Source organism: Chelonoidis abingdonii, chromosome 2 (assembly GCF_003597395.2).
Source record: "Chelonoidis abingdonii isolate Lonesome George chromosome 2, CheloAbing_2.0, whole genome shotgun sequence".
In the NCBI taxonomy this organism is placed as follows: Eukaryota; Metazoa; Chordata; order Testudines; family Testudinidae; genus Chelonoidis; species Chelonoidis abingdonii.
This window is the reverse complement of record NC_133770.1, coordinates 120,756,717-120,782,657: the sequence shown is the minus strand read 5'-3', so window position 1 is coordinate 120,782,657 and position 25,941 is coordinate 120,756,717. Positions and strand designations below refer to the sequence as shown.

The 25,941-nt window shown below is 43.7% G+C and overlaps 1 protein-coding gene and 1 long non-coding RNA gene across 2 annotated transcripts in view; both read left to right on the top strand.

The window, feature by feature from the left end:
• Positions 1-25,941, top strand: part of LOC142046342 (uncharacterized) — a 934,987-nt gene that overhangs the window by 140,406 nt on the left and 768,640 nt on the right. The gene's annotated exons all lie outside the window — the stretch shown is intronic.
• The window catches only part of LOC116828723 (zona pellucida-binding protein 2-like), a 35,565-nt gene continuing 22,980 nt past the window's right edge, over positions 13,357-25,941 (top strand). The window contains exon 1 of the mRNA XM_032787133.2: positions 13,357-13,383. The gene's annotated coding sequence lies outside the window, so the exon portion shown is untranslated. The remainder of the gene's footprint in view (positions 13,384-25,941) is intronic.

Genomic DNA, 25,941 nt, shown 5'->3' with positions numbered 1-25,941 from the left:
TCGGTCAGATCCAGTTACCCAGTCCGAACATAAGAAGTTTGATTCGTCTGGTTCTTATTCTACCTACTGTTAAATATCGAATTAGCGCTACTCCTCTCGTGGGTGAGTAACAGAAATTTCGATTTAAAAGAGCCTTTATTGATATAAAGGGCGTTGTATGTGGACGGGTTACAAGCGTTAATCGATTTAAGCTCTTTAAATCGATTTAAACGCGTAGTGGTAGACCAGGCCTGAGTCTCTGCTTCCAGGAGAAAAGCCACGCTCACTCCTCATTCTCTAAGTATGACGTATGATGCTTTGTTCATGAATCTAGATTATCCAATAAATGTCGTGGGCAAAACAGAATTTAAGGCTGAAAATAACCTTGTGGCAATAATAAAAGATTTACTCCCCATTTAAATCTCACGAGGAAAACTATGGTCTGACAGATCCTATTAAAATCATGGTGATGTGGAGAAAGTGGATAAGGAAAAATTATTTACTTATTCCATAATACAAGAACATAGGCGATGCCACCAAGATGATTAATAGATGAGCATTGTTAAACAGTCATAACCAGGTACGTTCTCTCTTCCAAACGAGCGCAGCACAGTCATTTGAATGGCTCTCTACGTTTCCTAGGCGTGTGATCTACCGGCTACGAACCATAATAGCGTGTTTAAAAGAGAACTGGTATAAATTCATGTGTGGTTAATCCGATTTATGGCTATTAGCCAGAGTGTAAGGAATGGTGTCCCTTGCTCTGTTTGTCAGAGGGTGGAGATGGATGGCAGGAGAGAGATGCACTTGATCATGTGCCTGTGTAGGCGTCGTTAGCCTCGGACCATGGACGCACAACGCCGAATTACTGTGCCTAGTGTGGCCGCATGAAATCGAATTTATAATATCAGTTTTATGAAACCGATTTTAGCTAATTCAATATTATCCCGTAGTGTAGACATGGCCTCTGAAAAAGATTTGGGGGACAGGGTGGATAATCTGTTGAACATGAGCTCCCAATGTGATGCTGTGGTCAAAAGAGGTAATGTGATCCTTGGATTCATAAACAGGGGAATCTCCAGTAGGAGTAGAGGTTATTTTGCCTCTGTATATGACACTGGTGCAACTGCTGCTGGAACACTGTGTCCAATTCCTGAGTCCACAATTCAAAAATGATGTTGATCAATTGGAAAGGGTTAAGAGAAGAGCCATGAGAATAATTAAAGGATTCAAAACATGCCTTAGACTGTAGGAGCACTGCTCAATCTATTTATTTTAACAAAAAGAAGGTTAAGGGGTGACTTGATTAGTCTGTCAGTACCTACACAGGAAACACATGTTTGATAATAGGCTCTTCAATTTAACAGAGAAAGCTGTAACACAATCCAATGGCTGGAAGAAATTGACTAGAAAAATTCAGACTAGAGACAAGGGATAAGTTTTTAATAGTGGGAGTAATTAACCATTGGAACAATTTACCAGTGGTTGCGGTGGATTCTCCATCACTGACAATTTTTAAATCAAGTTTGGATTTTTTTCTAAAATGTATACCCTAGGAATTATTTTGGGGAAGTTGTACAGCCTGTGTTATACAGGAGGTCAGACTAGATTTTCACTAAGGTCCCTCCTGTCCTAAGAATCTATGACACGCATCCGACGAAATGGGTATTCACCCACAAAAGCTCATGCTCCAATACGTCTGTTAGTCTACGACAGGGGTAGGCAACCTATGGCACACGTGCCAAAGGCAGCACACAAACTGATTTTCAGTGACACCAGACTGCCCAGGTCCTGGCCACCGGTCCGGGAGGGCTGTGCATTTTAATTTAATTTTAAATGAAGCTTCTTAAACATTTTAAAAGCCTTATTTACTTTACACACAATAGTTTAATTATATATTATAGACTTATAGAAAGAGACCCTCTAAAATGTTAAAATGTATTACTGGCACACGAAACATTAAATTAGAGTGAATAAATGAAGACTCGGCACACCATTTCTGAAAGGTTGCCAGCCCCTGGTCTATAAGGTGCCACAGGACTCTTTGCTGCTTTTACAGATCCAGACTAACACGGCTACCCCTCCGATACTTGACCTGATCAGAAAATCTTAAACTATGATTAATATTTCTTTATAAATCAGTCCCTCCATATTGCTAACTGTTTTTGCTCTTTCCTGAATTTCAAATGATCTATAACTATTTGTTTAGCTGCCCAGAACTAAGTGTGCAGAATTCCAAGCGCAGGCTCACCAGATTCATGATTCACCTTCCTGGTCTATGCAGGGAGTCCGTAATTGCACTGAAGTCTTTTCTGCCCAGTTCCATTGTAAACTCATAAACTAGTTTGCAATGTTCTATAATGCTACCCAGGTCTTTCAACATTGATGCTTTCCTATTATCTTCCTCCCACTGAATATCTATGTTTCATATGTTCCTCCCTGCTGCATTAGTTTGCATTTTTCTAAATGTAATCCCATTTGTGCCATTTCCTGATTATGCTCTTTATTTCATTTTGTATTATTTCTTGTTCCTCAGCGAAATATTTCTCTTTTTAGTACATTGCCAAGAATTCCTTCCCTGACTAGAGGCGCCTTTTTAAATTTTTACTCACCTGGTCACGGTCCGGGTCTTCAGGGGCACTTTGGCAGCAGGCCCTTCAGTAGCTCTGGGTCTTTGGCAGCACTTCGGTGGCGGGTCCTTCAGTGCTGCTGAAGACGCGGAGCAAGTGACGGACGTGCTGCCACTGCCGCTGCAAACTCAGAGTGCCGCCCGGTGAGTACAAACACCGCAGCGGGTGGTGCCTTTTTTTATGTCTGCTCCCCGGCTTTGCCCCAGACTCCCTGAATCCTCTGGGTGGCCCTGTCTAGTACTATTCAATATTTTCATTCATGATTTGGATAATGGGATGGAGAGTATGCTTGTAAAATTAGCAGATGACACCAAGTTGAGAGCAGTTGCAAGCACTTTTCAGGACAGGATTAGAATTCAAAATGACCTTGACAAACTGGAGAATTGCTCTGAATTCAACGAGATGAAATTCAATGAAAATAAGTGCTAAGTGCTTCATTTAGGAAGGAAAAATCAAATGCATAATTATGAAATGGCTAGGTGATAGTACCGGTGAAAAGGATCTAGTAGTCCTAGGAGATCACAAATTGAATGAGCCAACAATGCCGACGAACTTGGTATGTAAAACATAGGAGGTAATTGTCGTGTTCTACACTCTGGTGAGACCTCAGCTGTAGTTCTGTGTCCAATTCTAGGCATCCCACTTTAGGGAAAATGTGGATAAATTGGAGAGTCCAGAGGACAGCAACAAAAATGATTAAAGGTTTACAAAACCTGATCTATGAGACAAGTTTAAAAACACTGTGCTGTTTATATTTGAGAAAAGAAGATGGGGGAGGGGACCTGATGCTCATCGAATATATTACGGGTTGTTATAAGGAAGATCATACTCATTTGCTCTCCATGTCCACTGATAGTAAGGCAAGAAGTAATAGGCTTAGTCTGCAGCAAGAGTGATTTAGGTTAACTATTAGGAAAATCTTGCTAAAAATAAGGGTAGTTAAGCTTTGGAATAAGCATGCAAGGGAAGCTGTGGAATTCTGTCACTGGAGTTTTTAAAGAATAAATTAGACAAATTCATCTGGCGTAGTTTAGTGCAGAGGTGCTCAACCAGGAGTACGTGCACCTCTGGGGGTTTGCAGAGGTTTTCCAGGGGGTTATTCCTGAGGGCATTCTGCACCGAAAAATTAAAAATTCTGCACATAATATTTTAAAATTCTGAAAAATTCTGCAAGTTTTATTTGTCAATAAGTAAATGCAGAGGCTCCAGCATGGCAGTTCAGGAAGGTGGGAGATAACCCTGCAGCCTTCCCACCCCCCCATCCTGGGGACACAGACTCAGTAGTAAGGCTGCACCCGACCCTGACACAACACAAGGCCTGGGCCTGCCCCAGGAACCCCTGGGACCCTGCTGCTCTGAGCCAGGTACTGGGCCAGCAGGATCAACCAGGCAGGATCTAAGTATGGAGGTGTTGCCGGCACAGAGTGCCCGAGGGTGGCAACGGTTGGGTCAATTGCCTGGTGTGCTTCGCAACCAAACAAACACACCAGGGTGGAGAAGTAACCAAACTTTATTTGAGCTCAGATAAGATGCCTGGAGCCACACAGGACTCAGATCAAGCTCGCCAAACAAACAGCTTACCTAACTATTTATACTGGAACCCAAACTGATACATATTACAACATTATCTGTCACTCACACTGTTCCCACCCAAGGCTAAGTCCGCCTAGTAACAGTCCAGTTTCCTGCCCAAAGGTTAAACCTGCCCAGCAACTGAGGGAGTAGGAGTAGCCCCTCCCAACAAGGGCAATCTGAGGTCAAACACGGAGGAGTAAAACTCAAAATGGAAGAGCTGGTATACTATGGCTCAAAACAAGAGAACTTCATTGGCTTTCATGGCCTTCCATTCTCCTGAATTACCTGGGTTATACCAAGTGCATCCCCAGTAGAGGGGCTCAGTGTGGGGGATCCAGGTGTGAGGTGAGATGATTCTGTGTGGAACAATCTGGGTGCAAGCAGCTCAGTCGAGGGGTTTAGATGGCAGGGGATCAGGATGCAGAGAGGCTCATTTGGAGGTGGGAGAAGTTTCCAGGTGTAGAGGCAATGGGACTCTGCCAGGGCTTCCAGGTGAACGTGGTTGGGGCTTAGTGGTGGGGTCTTGGTGTGGGGGGTGTAAAGGGGCACAGGTGTGGGGATCATCAGAGTGGGGGGCTGAGTGAATGGAGCTCAGTGGGGGTGCTCTAGGTGCAGGGGTGGTGGTCTGGAGGCAGGGGGTCAGGGTCCAGGGGGCTCCAAATGCAGGGGTTGAGGGTCAATGGAATGGGGTTTGGGTATGAAGGGCTAGGGGATCCTGGGTGTATGGGATGAAGCTTGGTGGGGGTGTCTGGGTATGGGTATGCACATAGCTGAGGAGTGCTGGGGGCAGGAAGCAGGGGAGGATGCTGAGCTTCCTGCAGCTGGGGGAGGTTTCTGGGGGTGGGTCTGACACAGCCTTAGCCACCCCTTGCAGAGGAAGAGGAAGACCCATCCTCTCCTGCCTCCAGCCCAGCCAGGATTAGCAGCTAGTCCCAGCTCAGGGTAGGAGCCACAGGCTGGGGTGTCCCCAGCCCTGCGGTGATTTACCTCTCTGCCAACTGCCTGAAAAGATGTACCTGCACAGCTAGAGAGTGAAAAGAACAGGAGTACTTGTGGCACCTTAGAGACTAACAAATTTATTTGAGCATAAGCTTTTGTGGGCTACAGCCCACTTCGTCGGATGCATAGACTAGAACAGACAGACAGAAGATATTTATACATACAGAGAACATGAAAAGGTGGAAGTAACCATACCAACTGTAAGAGGCCAGTCATCAGGAGAAAAAAAACTTTTGAAGTGATAATCAAGATGACCCATAGAAGGTGTGAGAATACTTAACATGGGGAAATAGATTCAACTAGTATAATGGCCCAACCATTCCCAGTCTCTGTTCAAACCTAAGTTAATTGTATCTAATTTGCATATTAATTCAAGCTCAGCAGTCTCTCTTTGGAGTCTGTTTTTGAAGTTTTTTTGTTGTAAAATTGCCACCTTCAAGTCTGTCACTGAGTAGTTAGAGAGGCTGAAGTGTTCTCCTATGGTTTTTGAATGTTATGATTCCTGATGTCATATTTATCCATTTATTCTTTTACATAGAGACTGTCTCGTTTGGCCAATGTATATGACAGAGGAGCATTGCTGGCACATGGTGGCATATATCATGTTGGTAGATGTGCAGGTGAATGAGCCCCAGATGGAATGGCTGATGTGATTAGGTCCTATGATAGTGTCACTTGAATAGATAAGTGGACAGAGTTGGCATCAGGATTTGTTGCAAGGATAGGTTCCTGGGTTAGAGTTTATGTTGTATGGTGTGCAGTTGCTGGTAAGTATTTGCTTCAGGTTGGGGGGCTGTCTGTAAGTGAGGACTGGTCTGTCTCCCAAGATCTGTGAGAGTGAGGGATCATCTTTCAGGATAGGTTGTAGATCTTTGATGATGCGCTGGAGAGGTTTTAGTTGGGGGCTGAAGGTGACGGCTAGTGGCGTTGTTACTTTATTTGTTGGGCCTGTCCTGTGACTTCTGGGTACTCTTCTGGCTCCGTCAATCTGTTTTTCCACTTTAGCAGGTGGGTATTGTAGTTTTAAGAATGCTTGATACAGATCTTGTAGGTGTTTGTCTCTGTCTGAGGGATTGGAGCAAATGTGGTTGTATCTTAGAGCTTGGCTGTAGACAATGGATCATGTGGTGTGTCCTGGATGGAAGCTGAAGGCATGCAGGTAAGTTTAGCGGTCAGTAGGTTTCCAATATAGGGTGGTGTTTATGTGACCATCGCTTGTTAGCACAGTAGTGTCTAGGAAAGGGACCGCTTGTGTTGATTGGTCTAGGCTGAGGCTGATGGTGGGATGGAAAATGTTAAAACCATAGTGGAATTCTTTGAGGGCTTCTTTTCCATGGGTCCAGATGATGATGATGTCATCAATGTATCGCAAGTAGAGTACATTGATGACATCTTCATGTCAATGGTCACACAACCACTACCCTATATCCGAAACCTACTGACCGCTATACTTACCTACACGCCTCCAGCTTCCATCCAAGACACACCACACGATCCATTGTCTACAGCCAAGCTCTAAGATACAACCACATTTGCTCCAATGCCCCCAGGAGCAAGGAGGTACATCAACTCATCTAGATATTTACCTAGTTTTACAACAAGCTACATAAAAAACACTAGCAAAGTCAGAGTTGCCGACACAAAGTGCCAGAGGCAAGCAACAGCGGTTCGTGGCCTGGTGTGCCCTGCTCGAATAAACACAACAGGGTGGAGAAGCAAAACACAAGTTTATTTGAGCTCAAATAAGGTGCAACGGAGAAGATTCTCAAATCCTGCACACCGCACGCAGGCAGGGAACTAGTATTTATACTCCCCCTCCTGTATTTTTCTTTCTATGCTATTTATTGTGTGGGCTACTTTCTCAGGCACGTCCTTGGCCACAACATCTGCTTTTTGTCTATCTTACTTAGTATTAGCAGTGTCTAATATTAACCAGCCCTACTAATTACTGCCTTATTGTTTAGCAGTCAGTTCATAACACAGGTGGTTACAGTCAGCACATTAGTACAAAAGGTTACAATCAGCTCATTAGTACAAAAGGTTATAACAGTTTAGTGAGGCTAACACAAAGGCTTCTAACATGGAGGTACTTTGGGTCACACAGGCCTCAAACGAAAAGATTTTTACCTAGTGGCACCAACATCAGTACAAATTTTCATTCAAACAATGACTTGTTTCTACTGCTCTATGTACTCTATATTGAAATGTGAGTATAATACTTATATTCCAATTGATTTATTTTACAATTATATGGAAAAATGAGACTATATGCAATTTTTCAGAATTAGTGTGCTATGACACATTTTTGTATTTTGATGTCTGAAGTTAAGCAAGTAGTTTTTAAGTGTGCGGAAGCTAGGGGGGCACCGAATACAAATCAGACTCCTGAAAGGGTTACAGTAAACTGGAAAAGTTGAGCACTACTACTCTAGCAGGCATTAGTTGGGCCTGCCATAGCACAAGGGGCCTGGACGCTCACGACGTCTGGAGGTCCACTCCAGCCCTACACTTCACTGCAGTTTGTGCTGCGCCACCAAAAATCAGGATTTGTACTGGTGCAGCGCCTCCATGCTACAAACAGCTCCAGTACGAGCAACGCCTGCGTTAGAGCGGCTGCAACTTGCTCCACACACAGGCCAGTGGCTTAGCCGCGCCCCGGGGGGCACCCCTCCCCCGTCGGCTCGCTCTTCCGACTCCCCGCGCGCGTGCCGCGCTCCCCCGCCGGGCGTTCTACTGCATTACGGGGGGGCGCGAGACTCAATCTCGGCGCGAGCGGCCGGCCCCATGGAGCTAACGGCCCCTCCGCAGCCATGGGCCTTCCTCGCGCTAGCGACCGCGACACTCCTGCTGCCGCCGCCGGGGGTGGCGGGTGAGTAACGGGCCGGGGAGGCGGCTCCGCCCCCAGAAAGTAGGCAACGAGGCGGGTCCCTCTCCCGAGTGACGTGAGCGCCCGCCCCGCTGGGAGATCCTCGGGCTGCGCTTCCCTGGTTCCAGCCGGCGGCGCTGCCTAACGGCCAATTCACAGCAGTGTCTCCGCAAGCGGGGAGAGTCCGGGCTGCGCCTGCGCGCCGATGGCTCAACCCGGGCGCGCGCTTCCCTCGCCCCTCGAGGAACGTCCCGCGCGACAGCGGGGCCGGGGTGCGCGCGGCTGCCTGTCACCTGCGTGTCAGTCACCCCAGGCGGTGCGGGGAGCACCTGCTGACAGAGCCCGCTGGGCCCGGCGGCGCCAGCTCCTTCGCCTCGCCTCCCTCTGCAGCGCTTCTTTGGTACGGGAGCTCCGAGGAGCAGCTTCGTGATCGGTGCATTTTAAAATCGCCGAGTTGCATAAGGTCCCTTGGCTGCCGGCTGGAAAGGTCGGCGCGGTTTTCCCTCACACGACCCTCAAATGCTGGTCAGATGGGCTGGTGACCGGCTCATGGCCGGTCCGGCTTCTGCGTCGCGCTCAAGCCGCTAGTTGGCCTCCCTTTTGTTGCGTTCCTTTGTCACACTCTTAATCAGGGATGCGTGGTCTGACCTCGGGGTGCAGGAGCACCCCCTGGCTTGAAGTAGTTATAACAGCCCAAATACATGGTTTCCGCCTTCAGCGTCCCCACTATGTAGAGTGTTCCAGCACTACTGCCCTTAATAGGCCCAAAACTTTGTCCTTTTTCTGTCATTACTCTTCTCTTTGGCTCTGATCCATTTTTGATTAGTCTTCCCCCCCCCCCCCGCAACTTTTCTTTTGCTAGACTGCTTTACTTGCTCAAATGCAAAAAACTAGTGGAGACCCGCCTGTGGTGCTGCCAACTCAATTTTATCAAGAATCACACGCTATTTATGTTCTTAAAGGCTCAGCTTCTTGAGTTATTGTGTGAAGCTCTCAGTGTGCTTTCTTTCTTTCTTTTTTCTTTTTCAAGGTAAATTTTTAGCCTTCCTGATTCTTGAGAAAAGTGTGAAAATGTGTTCAAAATGTACAGTAAAGATTCAAAACCAGATGGCAAACAGGAAGGACTCAAAATGTGTATTTGGAATATCTCATAATTTTAAACCACTCATGACTTTTGCACAACTGGGATTGGGAAGTAGGTCACTTACTTTGGGAAGCATTTGAATTAGACACATAGCTTCCTTTCTTTGTTGTTTTTTGTTAAATGTTTGAGTGATTCTGTAATCTATCAACACATCTTTTGACTCAAAATTCTCTTTGTAAGGAAAGCTATTAATTTGCAACCCATTTTACTTGTCAGACAATGAAATGTACATATATTGTGCTATGTAGCCCTTCTGCCAGGTGTTGCCAGTAGCGATCAGGACAGAGTTCAATATCTAGGGGTTCCTTTCCATTGGTACAACGCAGAACTGGCTCGAGCCCCCACCCAGTAACCTGGGAAATTTACACACCACCCCTGGGCACCTCTGAGAGGGAATACTTCCCCACTCGTAAGCACAGAGTCTAACTGTAGAAAAGAAACTTTTAATAAAAGGAGGGAAGTAACTTGGCGTTAATTTAGGAAAACACTGCAAACAGGGTTCATAAACATAAACCATGAGTAAAAGACTCACTGGCAATACAATAACTCCTCACTCAAGGTCGCCCTGGTTAACATTGTTTTGTTGTTACATCCCTGAGCTATTCAAGAACATGCTCATTCAAAGTTGTGCAATGCTCCCTTACAATGTTGTTTGGCAGCTGCCTCCTTTGTCCACTGTTGCAGGAAGAGCAGCTCGTTGGAGCTAGCTGGTGGTGACTTGGAACCAGGGTGGGCTTGCAGCCCTCCATCAGCTCCCCTAAATTCCATATGTGGCAGCTGCCCAGCAGGCTATCAAGTGCCAGGCATTTCAGGTGTCCCTCCCCCCACTGCCATGTGCTACTTCTGCCCTCTGCCTTAGAGCTGCTCCCAGGAGCCTCCTGCCTGCTGTGCAGGGGAGTGGGGAAAAAGGGGTGCTGATGTCAGGGTGTCCCCCTCCCCCCACTCCTGTACCCCATGTCCACAGAGTGGGGGTGGGACACATGACAGAGCTCAGGATGGAGGGAGCTTGCTGGCAGAAGCTGCTGTCTCAACTTGCTAATATACTTAAAAAGGCAGTATACTTAGAGTAAGTCAGTGTACTTAAAGGGGCAATGCGTGTCTCTCTCACACGCACACAGTGCGTTTCTCTGTCTCTCACAGACACAGTGTCACTCACTCTCTTTCACGTACATGCACCCCCCCAGCACTTTGGAAAGTGGAGGGAGTGGTAAGTCCAGTGGGATAGTGTGGGTTCATCATCACGTTCAGTTTCCGCAGGGAATGTTTGCAGCCACTGCTATGCGTCTGTTGTGTCTCCTCCCTCCATTTGTGCTGCTTTGTGGAGTGTGAGGCTACATTAACAACGTGTTAACCCTTGAGGGCTCAGCCGAGTGTTAGTTCATCATTTAGCAGCAAGGCATTCCCTGGGATATATCCTACCCTCTTCCACCCTTTGACTCCCTTACCTCAACCAAGGTTCACAATCATCATTGCTGTGTACAGTATTAAATTGTTTGTTTAAAACTTATTCTGTGAATACTGTCTCTCTCTCTGTCTCGTCTAACATAGATGATTGCCTTATCAAAGGACACTCGAACACAAGAGACAGAAACAATTACATGATAGACCATCAACCTCTTCCAAAGACTGAGGTTGCAAATAAACTTTCAGAAGTCCACACTGATATTCACACAATAACTAGAATTCATCAGGACTCAACTCAAGCCAGAGCCCTAGCCATCAAATATCTCATAGACATCAGATACATCCGTCCACGAATCAACGCATGGACGTGTGTACAATTTGTTATTGAAATGTTGGGTTTGCCTAGTTGAGAGCCAATAACAGCCTGACAGGGCTAAGGAAAGATGCTTTATTTTGCAGAAAAAAGGAGAGCCTTGCACCTTGTTACAAAGACTTTGCCTTACACAAATTTTACAAACTTTTTATAGATATTTAGACAAAGACTCTTGCCTTGTTAACAGTTGATTGGTGGTTGTTAGACTTTGTACTTTTGTTATTTGGTTAATGAAAACCAGTTTGGAGCTAGCTTTTTTTGCTTTAAGGCAGAAGAAAGAAAACAGTTTAAAAGTTTAGGGTACTGTGTACATGAGGCTTTTGCTTTTTCCTAATGGCTAAACCGTTAGTTGTTAGGGGAGTTACCAGTAACTTTTACAGTCCCCCCTTCAGGCCTGACAAGCCCAAATTGTCAGGCCCACTACGCGATTTGCGATTAAGCTGGAGGGATAGATACTGGTTTTTTGTATGGGCAGCAGAGTTTTTAGTTACAGTATTACAGACACACTTTGCACATTGCATTATTACTTAAACAATACATAGGAAGAAAAGAAGGAAAATAATTTACTTTACAATTGTTTGGAAAACCCCTGTAAACCAGGGCCCAAGGTTTGGGAGGAGGTTTTTAAAACTAAAGGTGTGGTCAAGAGATGCAGCATGGAAAACAACAGCAGCTTTTTTAATAGCTTGTAAATTTTTTTTAATTAAGCCAGAGCGATTAACATAAAAACAGCATTTTTTTTGATGCGAGCACAAGTTCCCCCTATTTTAGCATTTATGGCATTTAACACGTTTATTTTGTAAAGCTACTTTTGCTACTTTATTAATTTTTTGTTGCAGTTTTTGGAAAGCGTTTATTGATGGATTAGCTTTTCTTTTAAGCTTTGCAGAAATATTTACAACTGCTGTTTTGAGCTTAGCAACCCCCAACCCAGGAATGAGTGCACGAACAAAGGAATGGAATTATGTTTGTTTGAAAACTAAGGGATTTTTGGCGCGCTTGGTTTTAGTTTTTATGGAGGGAGTAAAAAGCTTGTGAGAATAGCTTTTTAGGTTGAGGATTTGACTGGAATTTAACGTGTTGTTGATTTGAACATTAGGCAACACCCGGGCCACACCACATAGACCCTGCCAACTGGGAGGGAGAGCTGTGTAGGTGCTATGGCCACAGATAAAATACAAGCTGGGGGATTTTAAATAGAAGGTAAGGGTATTACCTGCGACTTGGTGGTGCCGGGCTACTGACATATTTTACTGCTTAGGGGTATTTATTATGCGGTTTTGGCACCTTTAATGGAAGATATTTAAACGTTTTAGGGCATGGGTGGCATTCAGGATGCCCCAACAATACACAACAGCAAACAGATTAGCTGTAAAACTTGCAAGCGATTTTATGGGCTGTGGGCATTTAGACATTTTTTTAAGAGATGGATGAGGCAACACAACGCCAGAGTAAATATTTATATAAAATGTATGTGTGTTATTTACGGGGCCCAATGGGAGGAACGAGGGGAACCATTTTCCTTGATAAAGAATGCCTGTTGATTTTACAGTAAAGGCCCTGTTTAGGAGGCAAGGGGGTTTTGGGGCACTTTTAGAAGCATTTAAAGGGGAAAAGGTTTTAGTTTTGACATCAAAACGAAGGGTTTGGTCACAGGCCTTAAGGGGAAGGTAGCCTACTTTTTTTTTACATTTTTTAAGCAAAGGGGCAGGTGATATTCAATTTTAAGAATATTAAAAAGAGGGACCCCCTTAGCCACCCAGTAATAATGCTAAACTTTAGACACCTTTTCGTATTTATTATACTGATATTTTTTTACCCATGCCCATTTAGTTTTTTGCACTACCTGTTAACAGAGTACTTTGGAGAGATTTGAGGGAATAGCCCACAACCCTATTTTTTTTTTGGAACGGGTTTGGTGACACAGCCAGCATTTAGACAAGTGTTCTAATGTGGCCAATCCCTGTAAGGACTTAACCGCTGGGCAAACTGAAAGGTAGTAACCATTGTACCACTACCCAGAAATTTATAGCTTGTAAAGTTTTAGGACTTATTTTGTTGGAACATGAGTTTCAGTTTTTTGAGAGGCTTGGCCTTCCAGGTATTGTTTGCTTTAGACTCTTTCGGGTTGCGGTGGGAAGAGCTGGCGCAGCTTTCTTGAGGTTTGGAGTTGTTTGCTTTTGGCCCCGACCTAGGGGCTAGCTTAACTTGGGTATGATGAATTTAAGTGTTTTGCTCTTTCACACGAATTGCAGTGTGGGAAGTAAGAAGGACTTGGAAGGGGCCCGCCCACCAGGGTTGGAGAGGCTTGTGTTTTTACTTTTTTACATAGACTCAGTTTTCTGGAGTGATTTGATGGGCAGGAACATCAGCGAGTAGCGACTGAAATTGAGCTGCGTACCTGTAGAGAGAGGTAAGAGTAGTTTGGAGGGAAACAACATATCTGGTTAGTTTATTGTTACCCCAAGTGACTAAATTAGTTACAGGTCCTGGATTAGCAAATTCGGTGTATGGCCTGCCAAAAAAAGTTTAAAGGGTGAGAGATGGAGCCGGCCTCTGGGGGCAGTTTGAACTTCCAGAAGGGCCTGAAGCCATTTTAACCCAGTTTGAGCGCACAGTTTAGAGAGTTTAAGTTTTAGAGTTTGATTTTTTTTTTTTTAACTTGTTTTGAAGATGGTGGTTGTTAAGGGGTGTGTGAGAGCCAGGTAATACCCAGGGCCTTTGCAAGGGTTTGAATAACCTGGGCAGTAAAATGAGTTTTTTGGTTGGAGTTAATAGACCTAGGAGGGCCAAGCCTAGGAGTGACATGGTTCAATAGGGTTTTTTTCAACTTTAAGGCGGTTGCTCGTCTAGTCGGGAATGCCTTGATTTAACCAGTTAGTTGGCACACGATTACAAGAAGGTACTTGTAGCCTTGGCACGTAGGCATTTTTGAATAGTTAATTTGGAGTTGTTTAAAGGGTGTGTATGCCCATAACCTGGCTTTGAGAGGACCTTTAGGTTTTTTCCGTGGATTGAATTTTGCACGGATGTTGCAGGTAGCAAGGACCCGTTTAGCTTTCTGGAATACTTTAGGGGCATACCAAAGTTTATTTACGGTAGCTGCCATAGCTTTTGCCGCACCATGTATTTTTTGGTGTAGTTTAAGTAAGGCAGGCCGCAAAGCAGCTTGCGGCAATGCCCTTCTTTCCTCTGGTAGTTCCCACTTTCCCCTTGGCGTTTTGGTGGCCCCCATACTTTTCCAGTGCTTAACTTCTAATGGCTTAGGGGTAAAAGGGACCAGGACTGGAGTTGGTGGGAGAGAGGATGTCAGCGTCATTTGTGGGCAACATAAGGCTGTAGGGAAGCCTCTTTTGAAGCTGAATCAGCCAGTCAGTTGCCACAGACAGTGGGATTATTTTTTTTTTGATGGGCTCGGACATGGAGGATAGCAATCTTAGATGGCAAATGAATGGCTTTTAATAATTTTAGGATTAAGGGCCCATGTGCTACCTTAGTGCCACTGGAGGTGATAAACCCGCGTTTTGCCCACAGTTGGCCTGTGGCATGGCAAACACCAAAGGCATATTTTGAGTTAGTGAATATGTTTACCGACTGAACTGCTGCCAACTTATATGCTTAGGTGAGAGCTATTAATTATGCTGCTTGGGCTGAGGTGGAGGGTCCCAGGGAAGCAGACTGCAATACCTTAAACTGAGTAGTTATTGCGAATTTGGATACTTGCTGGCTCTCCACAACCCGTGCAGAGCCATTTGTGTACAGCTTCAGTTTAGCATTTGGAATGGGCACATCTGAAAGATTTGATTGAGGTTTTTTTTGATGTTGTACTACTTGAAGGCAATTATGTGAGGGCTTATGCTTGTTGTTCAGGAAAGGCAACAGGGTAGCAGGGTTTAAGGTATGACACTGTTTAATTTTTAAGTTGGTTTTAGAGAACAAAGAAACTTTTAAGTGAGTTAGTTTTTGACTAGTTAAATGCTGGGTGCCCTTTTGGACTAACAGCTGCTGGGCTGCATGTGGGGTTTGTAGGGTTATTGGATGGCCCAATGTAATTTTTTTTGCTTGGGGTACCAGGAGACCAGTTACAACCACTGCTTGGAGGCAGCCAGGAAAGCTTTGTGCTACAGCATCCAATTTTTGGGAGTAATAAGCCACAGGCCATTTTTTAGGCCCAAAGGTTTGTGTAAGGACACCGGAGGCCACCCCTAGCCGCTTACATACATAAAGAACAAAAGGCTTTTGATAATTGGGGAGTCCAAGGGCTGGGACTGAGGCCAACGCTGTTTTAATTTTTTGGAAGGCTTTTACAGCCCCAGAGTTTTAATAGAGGGGCTTTTTGACATTATAAGTGATCAGTTTAAAAAGGGGTTTTGTCATTCCCCAAAGCCTGGAATCCAGGAACGGCAAAATCCTGCAAGGCCTAGAAATCCCCGCATTTTATGCTTTCTTTTTGGTTGTGGAATATTAAGGATTGATTGGATACGGATACTGGATAACGCCCGATGCCCCGGGGTGAGCTCATGACCAAGATCCGTTACCTTGTTCTTAACAAACTGAAGCTTAGAAGGAGATACTTTATGTTCCTTTTTTGCCAGGCAGTTTAGCAGGCAAATAGTGTTTGTTTTACATGTTACCTGATCCGGGGAACAAACCAGGACGTCATTTACATACAAGAGATACGTAGACCCACCCGGTAGGTTAATATTAGCTAAATTACGTGCCAGGATGGAGGAAAAAATAGTTGGAGACTTAACATATTCCTGGGGTAGCCGAGTCCAGGTTAGTTGTTTTGCTTTTTCGGTTTTTGGGTTTGTTTATGTAAATGCAAAGATATTTTAGCTGTCTTGATTTAGGGGAATATTGAAAAAGGCATTACACAAGTCTATTACCGAATAGCAAGCAGTACCTGCTGGAATGGCAGATAGGATAGTGTGAGGGTTAGGCACCACACTGTGTCTAGCCTGGACGACTTTATTTACTGCACGCAAGTCCTGGACAAATTGATATACCGGTTTTCCCTTTGGATTCAGGTTAGGTTTTTTAACAGGCAGAATGGGGGTGTTGAAAGGGGACTTAGTGCGAACCAACACTCCCAACTGCAGGAATGTGTTGATAAGATTTCGGAGGCCCAGCAGAGCTTTTTGGGGGATAGGATACTGACGAATTCAAGGAATGTTAATGTTTGGCTTTAGGGTTATTTGTACCGGCTCTGTCCGAAGAGTGCCCAAGTTTGCCTTTGAAGTGCCCCACAGGGAGGCTTGTACCTTTCGTCTGAGTTGCTTAGGCAGGTTTATTAGGCTTGCAGGCAGAATTGGGTTCTTGGCAGCCAGGGTTAACGTGGCACATAGCTGAGGGAGTTGATTTTGAGGCAACCGGAGAATTATTTTGTTATTTGAAAAGAAAATCTGAACACGTAATTTACACAGCAGGTCTTTGCCCAAGAGGTTAACTGGGGAATCTGGAGCTAGCAAAAAGGCATGGGAGGCTGAGACACCAGAGATTTTTACAGCAGCCTCCTGCAGTACAGGACAGTCAAATGGCTTTTCGCCTATACCCATTACCGGAATGCTTTTATTTTGTGAGATTTTCTTTTCTTGGCTTGGCGGTAACCATAGAGAGGGCAGCCCCTGAGTCCAAAAGACAAGAATAAGCGGTTCCTTCCAAAGTTAAACGGACCTGGGGTCTGTGGAGGAACAAACGTAAATGGTAAAATTATATGAATAGGTAACAAGTGGACCCTCGGGTTGCCGTTATTCCTCACTATTGAGAGCGTTTGTTGTTTTCACAGCCATCTGGTGTTGAGGTCGGGGCTGTTGTTCGGTACGTTGGTTTGGGCACTCTCTTTTCCAGTGATCAAGTTGTTTACAATAATTACATATGTTATTAGCGCGACTTGGGGCCCCCTGTGATCCGTTTTTGGTTGCCACTTGGGGGGTTTCTGCCTCTCTCCTTGTTTTTTACTCCCAGCGTTTACAAGGGCTGCTAGCATCCTCACCTGTTTGGTTTTTTTGAACTTTATTTCTTGTGTAGTACACACGGGTGGCCACGCTTACCAGTTCCTCCAGGGATTTTCCCTTAGCTCCCTCGAATTGCTGCAACCGCTTCTTGATATCCGGGGCTGACTGAGAGATAAAAACAAGCCTGACCGTGGACTGTGTGTTTGCAGCCTTGGGGTTTGTTAGTATAAGTACAGAACGCTTTACAAAGTCTTTCATAAAAGTTAGAGCGCTGTTCTTTTCCTTGTACAGTATTATGGACATTAGACCAATTTAGAGTTTTTTCTTCTGCTTGTTTTATACCGGCCAAAATATAATTTAGAAATTTTTTTAACCCTGCCTGCTGTGCTGGATCATTTGGGTTTCCTTGAGCAGGATTGGCAAGGGTTATAAAGCTGCGGCCATTGTTGGCAGCCTCCGCCACCTCCCGGGCCCCCCTTAGGACCCGGTTTTTCTCCTCCATACGTAATAGACAATGTAAAAGTTGGCCCACATTTTGCCAATCAGGATTATGAGACTGGAAAATGGCATGGAATTGCCTGTGAACGACGTCTGGGTCGTCACTGAGGCAAGGCGTAGTGGTTTGCCAGTTCATAAGGTCTGCAGTAGTAAATGGGACATGGACATAATGGTCTACAACATTCCCATCCGTTGTGGGAACTGGGATGGTTCGGAGGGGTGCCTGGATATTAACTATTTTTTCCCCATAGAGTGCTCCCTTTTTTGTATGGGATGGGCTAAAGACAGGAATAGTTAGAAAAGTAATATACCCACTGCTGGTTGCTTTACTAGTTGGTTTACTGACTTGAATTGAGGCTTTCTTAGTTTTCGGTGGCAAGACCTGTTCTGATACTACTGCTGCCTCCAGGTCTGCCTCAGGTGGTTGTGCTATCGCCGGGGGTGGCCGCGGTTTAGGACAATACATGGGGGGAGTGTCCTTCCAGCAATCAGCCTTGTGAGGGGCAGAGGCTTTCGGGAATAGAGGGGCCTGGATTTGTACCTTCTTTAAGCGACGATAAGCTTCATCGTCCTACAAAAACCAATAGTCCATTTGCCCCGGCGCTTGATTCTCCAATATCAGGCACAAAGGGGTTAAATGAGTCGGAATATCAAAGGAGCCAAACTCGGGCCAGGCAGTCCCCAGGGCTGGCCAATCCTGGGTGCAAAGTTGTAAAAACCGCTTTCTTGACATCCCTTTCTGAACACCGGGCAGGGGCCATTTACTTAGCATATAATCCAAAGGGCTATTCTTAGAGGGTTTTCCCTGAGACCCACCCATTTGTCTTTTGACACTCAGAGAATTAAACAGAGAGCAGAGGGAATTATGGTCTAAACCAGGATTTTCCACTTCTATTACACTGACTGCTACAGGGGACGCGACAGAAGGATCTCAGTTTGACCTCAGAGCTTCATCGCACGCGATGGCTTCCACCCTGAGGAATTACGAACGAGAGGTTCAGTTCTGCCCACACACCTAACGCCCAAATGTATACAGCAGAAAAACAATAACCGGTTAACCAAAACAGAACAGAACCAGAACCAGATAGCGTTTCCTTATCCTATTAGGGCTCACCTTATCGGTGCAAGAACCCCAGGGGCCGCGGTGAAGTGAGGAAGAGGGGCTAAACACCGCAGTGGCGCCGCTCCTAGTTCGCTGCAGCCATCCGGAGTCCGATGTCCGAGCTAGGAGAGTCCTATCTGGATTGCCAGAAACTGTTACCGAAATGTTGAGTCTGCCTAGCTGAGAGCTAATAACAGCCTGACAGGGATAAGGAAAGATGCTTTATTCTGCAGAAAAAAGGAGAGCCTTGCACCTTGGTAGAAAGACTCTGACTCGCAGAAATTTCACAAACTTTTTATACACATTCAGACAAAGACCCTTGCCGTGTTAACACTTGATTGGTGGTTGTCAGACTCAGTACTTCTGTTATTTGGTCAGTGAAAACTGGTTTGGAGCTAGCTTTTTTTGCTTTAAGGCAGAAGAGAGAAGACAGTTCAAAAGTTCAGGGTACTGTGTACATGAGGCTTCTGCTTCCCCCTAATGGCTAAACCGTTAGTTGTTAGAGGGGTTACCAGTAATTTTCACAAATTACTAGGACACATGGCCACCACCATGTTCGTGGTAAAACATGTCAGATTACATATGCGGTGTCTTCAGGGCTGGCTGCGTTCAGTATACAAACCCACCAAACACAGCCCCAACATGGTGGTAACACCACTGACCAAGGTTTTAGCATCCCTACAATGGTGGACAAGACCAGAGAACATCTGCATAGAGGTTCCCTTTCACCACAGACCTCCTTCAATCATGATCACAACAGATGCCTCCCTACTGGGCTGGGGGCACACCTGGACCACCACATGACAAAAAGCAGGTGGTCGCCATTGGAAGCACACCTTCACATAAACCTGCTAGAACTCAGAGCAGTAAGATACACCTGTCTTCACTTCCTACCACCTATAAGAAATGAATCAATTCGAGTGATGACAGACAATGTATCTTCTACATCAACAGACAAGGGAGGGCACGATCCCACTCCCTATGCACCGAAGCCATGAGACTATGGAACTGGTGTATCCAGCACCACATCCACATCTCAGCTTCTTACCTACCAGGATGCCAAAACACCACCGCTGACACATTAAGCAGATGGCTCTCACAAGAGCAAGAATGAGAACTGAACCCTACTGTCTTACAACAGATATTCCGTCAGTGGGGGTTCCCAGCTATCGACTTATGCGCCACAGCACAGAACCACAAATGTCTGCTATTTTGTTCCAGGGCGGGACTTGGTCCCCTATCCCTGGGGGATGCTTTTCTAATCCGGTGGGACAAAACTCCAGGGTGGATGCCACATTAGACCTTACTGTCCTTTCCGCTGCTATTATGCACATAACTCCAAAGTCTCCCCACAACCATAGTGGGTACTGTTCTACATTCACCTGAAGTGGAGCACCACAGGGACAGCACTCTAAGAAGAAGAGAGGGTTACTCACCTTGTGCAGTAACTGAGGTTCTTCCAGATGTGTCCCTCCGTGGGTGCTCCACTACTCATCCTCCTCCCCTCTACTTTGGAGTTCAACTTGTGGACTCGATGGTAGAGAAGGAACTGCAGAACTGGCCGTGCGTGCGCTGAAGAGACTCCAGTGGCGCCACGAGACACTTGCTGCGCATGCACGGCCTGACCAGGCAATGCTACTGAAAATCTCAGATCCACAGCCCCTGGATGCACCGTCACCTGAAGTGGCGCACCCACGGGGGGACACATCTCGAAGTACCTCAGTTACTGCACAAGATGAGTAACCCTCTCTTACATAGATTCTGTTTGAAGAGCTCTTATTGTAAAAATAGTTAAATATAAAACTAACATGAGGCACCTGTTCTGATCTCACTTAAAAGAAGGACTTCTGTTTTTCAGTTCTTTCCAATAAGCACTAATAAAACACCCCTGATAACAAAAAAATAAATTGGTGTTTATCCACTAAACACTGGAAAAATGGTTACTTGCATCTAAGGGCCTGTCTACATGGATCAATAATGCAGACTACAAGGATGTGATTTCTAAAGTGCACTAACCTGTTGCGCATTAATTGGTCCATGTAGACTGCTGGTGCTTACCAAAGATTCCCTAGTGCATTTTAATGTAGTGCTGTTTGAAGCAGCACTATGTTAATGCACACTAGAGAACATTACAAAGAGACTACTCATTACAGTATATATAAAGAGGAAAGCCCTGAAAAAAACTGATTTTTGACATCTTAAAAAAACCTTCAAATTGCGAAACATAAACACTGAAAAAATGAAAGAAGTAAGCCCCCCAAAACAGAAATCCTGTTTATAATGAAGTAGCATTATTGACTTCAGTAGAGTTCCTGTTACTGTATATTGGAGCAAGTGAAATCAGAATCAGGTTTCAAGTGGCATCAGAATCAGCTACAGTGGAACACTGTAAATGTTCCATTATTATTATTTGTATTAATGTAGCAACTAGGATTCCTAGTCATAGACCAGGACCCATACATCTAGGTGCTGTACCACTGCAATTCAGTTACAACTCCATTTAAGAGGGTTGAGTGGGCAACGATACTCAGAGAAATGGCACGTGCTATAAATGTTGGAACGACATGAAACTGAACGTTTACAAATCTAGAGATAGGTGGCTTTTAAGATTTGGACGTTACTGATTTCAGGCTAGTAAAAATATAAAATATAGGGCCTGATTCTCCACTCTGTTATACTAGTTTTACATTGATGTAAGTTAAACTGGCACCAAAACAAAAACAAAACAAAACAAAACAAACAAACAAACAAAAGCAATGGTATTGGAGAATTAGGGCTTCTCCATTGGTTTGAGCTCTCTCTCTCTCTCTCTCTTTTTGGTTACATTCCTGCTTACTGAGGCTAAACAAGAATGACTTACTTTTGGGTGTATCATGAGAAAGGGGTGGAGATACATATCATAACTGCATTTATCATTAGATTGAACCTAGAGTCCTCGTTGGTATGCATGAGAGAGCTTAATTTTAATAAATTCTTAGACTTAGGGGCTATGTCAGGGTTTCCTCTGTACTCTGAACGCTGGGGTACAGATGTGGGAATCTGCATGAAAGACCCTCTAAGCTTATATTCCACCAGCTTAGATTAAAAACTTCCCCAGGACATAAATTCCTTGCCCTGGGATGGTATCACTGCCACCATCAAGTGAGTTAGACAAAGATTCAGGAAAAGGATGACTTGGAGTTCCTGTTCCCCCAAAATATCCCGCAAACCCCTTCACCTCCTTTCCTGGAGTGGCTTGAGAATAATATACCAACCAAATAGGTTAACAAGGTGAGCACAGAACAGCCTCTTGGGTTCTTAGGACACTAAAAACCAATCAGGTTCTTAAAAGCACAACTTTATTATAAAGAAAAAAGTAAAAGAAACGCCTCTGTAAAATCAGGATGGAAACTAATTTTACAGGGTAATAAGATTTAAAACAGAGAAGATTTTCCTCTAGGCAAAACTTTAAAGTTATAAAAAAACAGAAATAAACCCCCCTCTTAGCATAGGGAAAATTCACAAGCTAAAACAAAAGATAATCTAACGCATTTCCTTGCTATTACTTACTATTTCTGTAATATTAGATGTATCATTTCAATAAGAACTGGATTACTTGCTTGGTCTCTCTCTTTGTCTCAGAGAGAACACCACACACACACACACACACACACACACACACACACACACACACACACACACACACACACACACACACACACACACACACACACACACACACGGCAGAAACCTCCCCCCAACAGAGTTGAAAGTATCTTCTTCCCTTATTGGTCCTTTTGGTCAGGTGCCAACCAGGTTATTTGTGCTTCTTAACCCTTTACAGCAGTGTTTCTCGAATTGGGACGCCACTTGTGTAGGGAAAGCCCCTGGTGGGCCGGGCCACTTTGTTTACCTGTCGCGTCTGCAGGTCTGGCCGATCGCGGCTCCCACTGACCGTGGTTGGCTGCTCCAGGCCAGTGGGGGCTGCTGGAAGCGACGGCCAGTATATTCCTCGGCCCCTGCTGCTTCCAGCAGCTCCCATTGGACTGGAGCAGCGAACCGTGGCCAGTGGGAGCCGCGATCAGCCGGACCTGCGGATGCAGCAAGCAGACAAACTGGCCCGGCCAGCCAGGGGCTTTCCCTACACAAACGGTGTCCCAAGTTTGGGAAACGGTGCTTTACAGGTAAAGGAGGAATTTTATGCTACCCTTAGCTGTATGTTCATGACAAGCTGTGAATCACTAAGGAACTTTTATCCCTCTGTGTTACTGTGATCTGTCTTTAATACATAACTTCCCAGGATTCTTTAATTATTCTGTCTTTTCTCTTATAGCATTTTCTTATTAACCTCCCTCCTTTTATTTGTAGTGTTTGCACTATTTTACATACAACACAGAACCTCAGGCTGCCCCTATGCTGAAGATTAAATGACTATATTTGTTGGAGTTTGTACAACACTTAGAAGATTAAAACTATATATTTTTAATATATAAATAGTTATGTCTAGCAATATATGGATTATTTCCTCTTCATGTAAGTTCTCACTGATATACACAACATTTTTATAACTAGAATTGCCAGGATGTTTGAAAGTACAAGTTTTTTCAGTTCCTTATTAACTTAATTTAACATCTAAAGTATTAAGATATCGTTTTAACTGTGAACGCACACTGTTCTCTATTGTAAGGAACTGGAACATCTGGTTGCATGGGAAATTGCTCGGTCAGGAATCAATTCTTGTAACCAAAAAGCTATTTTAAAACTACATTTAATTTAGGTCATGTATTTATCTTGCAGTATTGTGGATGTTAGTGTGTTTAACTGTATTAGGCTATTGCATTATTAAGTCATCAGTCTCTTATTTAATTCAAAAGGACCCAATATAATTCAGAGATTCCTCATGCACAAACTGGATGGTAGTGTATTTGATTAACATGCTGCTGTTTCTAGAATTGAACTTTTAAGTGCTGAAATATTGACTTGATGAAATCAAGAGGAGCTGAAACATTAGAATTTCTTTGTTCTCTTAAGTAACTGTAAACATTTAATTGCTTTAAGTACTGTAGCTGATTTACACAGCTGATTACCTGGATAATTTTTAGTCAGCCTAGGTGATCTGCTCCTTTCTTCCAAAGTTGTAACGTGTACTTATATGGAATTGTATTTTCCAGACCACTCCTTGGAAAAGTGACATAAAAATTTACTTTATAACTATATTTTAGAAGGATATTAATTCTAGACTTATCATTCTGCACATTCTTTATCATACTAAAATGGATCATGATGACTACTTTTCCTTTTCCTGCCAGATGTTGGCTCAGATATACTGTTTACAACCCCAGTGCCAGGTGGTGCTGACAGATAAAAGACTATATCATTTTCAATGCTATATTTTTTAGTATGTAGTCCCTATAGTTCAACTACCTGCCTTTCTCATGCCTGCCACACAGCTATGTCTTGGAGGTTGAAATGTTTCACATTGTCCAGCTAATGCATTCTATTTTTCTCTGAAATTTTAATATCTTAAATATTACAGTACTACAGCAAACTACAGTTAGACAATGAAGATATTGATGGTGAAATACATTGGCTAAAGAAATACAAAGAATGAAAAATGAAAGAAAATGATGATGAGCATCTGCTACAGAGCACTAATTGCATAAGAGAGCACATTTGACAAATTCCTGAACTTGAATTATTTGGTCTCCTTTTAGGTGTGATAAGATGAAGTATGAAAACCCAACAACGTGGAAGAAGGCTAGGCAATTTGTGATGCTATTAGGCAAAACACAATAACTGTGAAAAATTGCACAACAAATAAGAAGTGGCCAGTGTGATTTCGAGGGTATTCAAAGATTTGAGGTTAAAAAACAAACTTGTGCTGTATTTAGAAAAGAAGAAAGATAACTAAATATTAACATGGGAGGGATAAGAAAGGGGCAGCAAAAAAAAAAGAGTAAGTTACCACAGCGCAAAGGTGTTCAGCAACTTAAGAATGTTTTTTATAAATGTATCAGGTGTTTTAAGAACATCCCCTGGCAGAGAGACTTAAGAAATCTTATACTCAATATCAGGTCAAACCAACGAGGATACAGTCAATGTTGCATGGATTAAAAATGACTGAAAGACTATAAATGAAGGATAATGATAAAAAGCAACATACTGAACTGGGGAAAAAATCTCTAAAGCTTCATTAAGGGCCCAAGTCTACTCCCACTGAAGTCAATGAGAGATTTAGGAGAAATGACATATTAATGAAATTCACAGAAAGTACTAAATACAAAGGAATTGCAAACATGAGGATCAGTGGAAGTAGAAAAGTAGCTTAGAGCCACCTTTGTCTCCCCACATCCTGGTGCAATGACACCAGGAATACGTTTGACACAGTCAAGAAATGAGTCCACTGTAATTTACACAGGTCTAATGCCTCCAAGCATTGCCTCTTCAGGAGAGTGCCTCCTCCTCCTCCTTCACAGCATGGCTTTGTCTTTGCAAAGGCCTGAGCTCACAATGCTGATCCTTAAGGAGTAGGGTAACTGTCATTATCTATCTAGGTTATCTCAGTATCTGCAGTATTCCCTTTTTCTTCTGAATACTTATTCTAAGAAATATCTTGAATACTGAATGTTTTTTGTTAATTATCTAAGAAAACTGGTAAACTTTTTAAAGGGCCACTATACTACATAGTCAAAGTAATGTAGAAGAATTAATTCATAGTAATAGATTTTTCAATTGTACCAGTGTCGTAGATTGAGCTTTTAATACAAATAAGAAGTAAGGCTGAATGGATTTTTACTGAGACCATATAATAGTTCTACTATGGTTTTAGCAAGGATTAGCACTAGCTAAATAAAAGAGTGTTGTTCATTGGCAGAATTGAACTCTAGTGCCATTATAGGGTATAAGACTTAAGAAGGGTATATATTGCTTCTCTAGTAAACAATTCTGTTCAGTTAGCCGTGACTCCAGAGCTGAGGATGTATTTGCACTAAATGTAGGATAGCAATCCCTGGATTGCACACATATAAATGATTGAATTTAATCTCCATATTTTACATTCTAACTCTTTCTATTTGCATTTTTCTCTAATAATGCATTTTCTATAATTATTTTTCTAAAAAAATTAACTTAAGCAGAGGAAACATTTTTAAAAGCTCCCTTTTGAAATTTGGCCCAGAGAGTCCCTTTTGTTCAGTCTCTTGTACCTAAAGAACCAAAGTTATCACATACTTCATTCACATACATATTCTGATCAGAGATGGGCAACTTTTCATACTTTTATGTACAACCCAATAACATTTACTACCATAGTTTCACTTCTTATTTTAACTCTACAAAGAGTAAGTGACATATCCATTTTCTAATGCTGCTAGCTTACCTCCTGGCGTCAAGCTCTAAGGTGGACTAAATTTTTGTTTCAGAGTACTAGAAAGCA